The sequence below is a fragment of the Helianthus annuus genome, chromosome 13, assembly GCF_002127325.2.
Source record: "Helianthus annuus cultivar XRQ/B chromosome 13, HanXRQr2.0-SUNRISE, whole genome shotgun sequence".
Taxonomy (NCBI): domain Eukaryota; kingdom Viridiplantae; phylum Streptophyta; class Magnoliopsida; order Asterales; family Asteraceae; genus Helianthus; species Helianthus annuus.
This window is the reverse complement of record NC_035445.2, coordinates 22,841,194-22,845,568: the sequence shown is the minus strand read 5'-3', so window position 1 is coordinate 22,845,568 and position 4,375 is coordinate 22,841,194. Positions and strand designations below refer to the sequence as shown.

General features: G+C 39.0%; 1 non-coding gene across 1 annotated transcript; it reads left to right on the top strand.

The window, feature by feature from the left end:
- The first annotated feature begins 3,615 nt into the window (after nt 1-3,615).
- On the top strand, nt 3,616-3,722 carry LOC118486234. The gene has a single exon (XR_004878086.1). It is a non-coding gene; the product is annotated as a small nucleolar RNA R71 (small nucleolar RNA).
- The last annotated feature ends 653 nt before the right edge of the window (nt 3,723-4,375 follow it).

Sequence of the window (4,375 nt, the reverse complement as noted above, 5' to 3'; positions counted from 1 at the left end):
GGAACATCATCATAAACTTAACATACCTTAAATAACCTTTACATAACTTAGAAATAAGTTTTAAAGGCTTTGGTATGGCAAAAACAAGTTTATTCGCTCTTAGGGACTAATTGCGTCAACTTGCAAAAGTCTGCCGTTTCGTAAGGCAACGTACAGTCCGGAACTTGATCATAAGTTAAACATACCATAAATAACCTAAACATGGATTAGAAATAAGCTTTGATAGGTTCGGTGTGCGAAAACATGCTTACATGATCTTACAGGGACTAAAAGTGTCAAAAACGGCGTAAGTTTGCATTTTCGCGCATATCTTACGTTCTGGACACATCTGGACATCCAAAATTTTTGTACACACTAAAATATTTTTATTTTAGTGACCGACATGCAAAAATTCCATTCGTCGCTTAATTTGGTTCGTTTTTACGTCCGTTTGAGTTTCGTCGTAAATTAACGAACAACGCGACCGTACGACCAAACGAGCCGACATCCGTGAATGTTCCAAGCATATTTTGAGTCCTCTAAACTTCATTGACCTTATAGAGCCTTGAAAATGGCTTAACGGGGGTCAAAAAGGCTTGAAATGGACTCGGTTGCATGCAGGGACCAAAGCTGCCAATTTTCAAAAGTTTCTGATCTGGGGAGCCCAGGCGGGGCGCGTAAGCCCTCCCCCCATACTGACGCGGGCCGCCTGAAACACCCAGCGACCAGAAATGTGTTTTTAGCATTCTGTTGCAACTTCAGGGGCTGATTGTGCAAATTCTTGGAATGTTGGGCAAGTTTAAGTGTTCACCAAGGCTTCTAATCAGCTTGTAACACTTGTATGGCCAGATTTCATTGCTTAATGGCTAATCAAACCACTTGGAATGATCTTGTTCTTCATGCTCTACTATAAATAGTTGGCCAAACTCCTTCATTCTTTGCTCATTTCTTCTCATTCTCTTCTCTCATCTGCCTGGGAGCTTATCTAATCTGATTTGGGACTTTGTCTTCTTGTTGAAAAGATAGCAAGGACCCTTAGTGAGCTTCTTTCATTCTTTTTATTGCCTTTTTCCTTATGTAGTGCAGAAAGTTAAACGTTTGGCCAACAGTTTGACTTTCGGTTTTGACCTTCAATTGGTCAAGTCAAAGTTCAATTGAACTTTGAAACGTGATTGTAATCACGATAATTATAATCCTTCGTGATTATAACCGCTGATTACCACGTTAGCTAGTTGTAGTGTCGAGTCAAAGTTTCGGTCAAAATGCGTTTTAGCACGCATTTTGCCTCGGAACTACTTTAGGGTATCAAAACACTTTGTTTTGATACCAAATCAGTAGGTAAACATGTTTTGACATGTTTAACTCGACACTATTAGTTTGTGCTTGTTTAGGGTCGTAAGGTAAGCGGTCTAAACAACCGCTTATACTTCCGAACTCGACCCGTTTGGTCGATCTTTAGGATCCGACCAAACTTAGTTAGTGATCATAGTTGCATAGGGAATAACCACTGAGGTTATACCTTATGATCACCTAGGATTGGTTAGTCATATGCTTGTCAGCTTGTATGCCCATAGGAAATGACCAAAATGCCCTTTTGAAGCATAAATCCGTATATTGACTATGTGAACGTAATTTTGACATGTAATCTGATTTGGTAACATGTTTAGGGATAATTGGGCATGAAAGACTTGGCATAGCACATAGATTACCATCCGAACATAGTTATACGCTAACGACGCATTATAGTGGCTTATGTTACCATAATGGTCGAAACGGGTCAAAAGCACTTAGGTAGACTTTCCAATCAGAATGTTGGGACTATTAAATCAAACCATATGAGTTCAATTACTCATTTGATTTGTAGAACCTCATTCTATCCTATCTCCCGATTTAGGAGCCGATTATTAACATAGTTACCTATACTAGGTGCCGGCTGATTCCGTGATACTTGGAGCTTAAATTGGTCTTATTCTCAAGACTAATTAGCAATCCCAAGTGAGTACATAGTTCCCCTCTTTTACCGTTTTCAAATACTTTGGGGTGATACACATGTACATACGTGTTACTTTCATGCTTTTCATGCTTTTATGACATAAACATGCTAGTTTCACCTAGTACACTTATAGTACATGCTTTCAATTGTGTTTTGCTATGTATGTCAAGCATGCTAGCACATTGATTTGTTACACATTTGTTGCATATGTTTACTTAGCATATGGAACACATTGTTTTACATAACATTTCTGCTATGTATGTTTACTCAGCATGCTAGCACATTGTTTTACATGAACATTTCTACTAGGCATGTTTACTTAGCATTCCTAGTACATGGTTTTCACATGCTACATTGGTTATGACATTTGGTATGTTAAATCGGGACAATAATACATTCAATAACATTGATCACGCCGCTCGGACTTATGTAATGGTACCATAGGAATTGACAACTCCCGTTTCCGACTTCCTAGGTTTGTTTGGAAGTTGGGAATGACAGAATCCGACTACATAACTTTAGATGAACCTTTAATTCGTTTAAAGGTTTGTCGCCACAGTCGCAAGGCTTGAATGTATGCGATTAACATTACTGCATAAGTGTATGTAATCATAAAGCATTGTTTTTCTGCAAAACATAACATTTGATTTAAACTTATGTTTATTCAAAAACATTGTTTTGTACATTTTTACTATGGGGTTGAGTAACTTCTAGTTATTCACCATACATGACACAGTTTATACATTGACATCATCACATAGTTTAAGTAGATGATTTACTACTTGCTATACATTTCATTTGGTTATACATGCAACATTTCACACATGACATTGTACATGGTTTACACATACACATTTTTGACATGGAACAAGACATTTTGGTTGGTTATTGATAAGTGACTTATGTAACGGGGCTATGTGTTATATGATAAAAGCATGGTGGATACGCCGCTGGTACTTCCTATATATAAGTGCTTTTATCGTATCATACATCGTTGCGTTATCTAAATCACTTGGGGCGAGACATGAAACATTTTATACAAAAACATGACATTGTCTTACAAAATTACACATTTTTATACAAACTCATTTTTCACTTGGTTATTTATTTAACCATGCATTGTTCATTTATTATCATTTGATTTTCATATCGATTTCCACATGGTTTTACAAAGGAAAACATTTTACAAGGTTCATGACTACATTTTGTTAAACATTTTTCAAACCATAAGTCATGAATCTGCATAAACAAAACCTATGTATCTCACAGGCATTTTTATGCTGACGTACCTATTTTTACATGTGTTTCAGGTGCTAATGCATGATGATGCTTGTGCTTCACTTAGGCGGACTCGGGCCTTAGTGACTTAAAAGACAGTTATTATGTTAGTTTAGTTTGAACTCAAAGACAATGTAACTTTAAATTTTAATAATACATAACTTTATTTGCCATGGTCGTTGAAACAATAATTCTGTCGCCACTCACCTCCCCGGCGTTTCCGCCGCGGTTTGTTGTTTTACGCGGCCGGGGTGTGACAAATTGGGCGTCGATTACCTAAAAGTCCCCCGGAGCTAGAGTCAAGTGTTTGTCTTGTGTGTGGCAACAACCCATTGTAGAAAGTGGATACTTGTTGCCACACCGCAAGACCGTGATGAGGACACTTTCTTAGTAGCTCCTTGAACCTTTCCCAGGTTTCATATAAGGATTCCCCATCCTCTTGTTAGTATGTATTAATTTCAGTCATTAGTTTAGCCGTTTTAGCAGGAGGGAAATACTTATATAAAAACTTTTGGGCCAGTTCATCCCAGGTGGTTACCGAGCCAACTGGGAGGGCATTAAGCCAAGCCTTAGCTCGGTCTTTTAGCGAAAATAGAAACATTCGAAGGCGGATGGCGTCGTTTGATGCTCCATTGATTCGAAAGGTATCACATATTTCTAAGAAATTAGTAATATGTAGATGGGGATCCTCGTCCGCAAGCCCATGGAAGGTCACGGAGTTTTGAAGCATTTGTATCAAATGTGGCCGAAGTTCGAAGTTATTGGCTTCGACATTCGGTGCATTGATAGCGGCGCCAAGATTACCTACGGTAGGTCGTAGGCAATCCATGAGGGTATGTTGGTCCGCCATTGGAAGTGGGTCCCCCGAAACTTTCTCTTGGTTTTTAGCTTTAAGTCTTTTTCTTAGAAAGCGTTCGGGTTCGTCTAGGGGTTCTTTTACGTCTCTACTGGAATTGGAGCTCATACACTACGTGGAAAGTTCAGATATGGCGCCTGGGCTCCTAGTCCTGCAATAGAAACAAAAAGAACGTTGGTCAGAAGCTTCACCACGGCCCTGTGTTCAGCTGAACACGGCCCGTGGTCGGAGATACAGTGATTGTTTTCCAGATCCCTGTTACTGGGGAG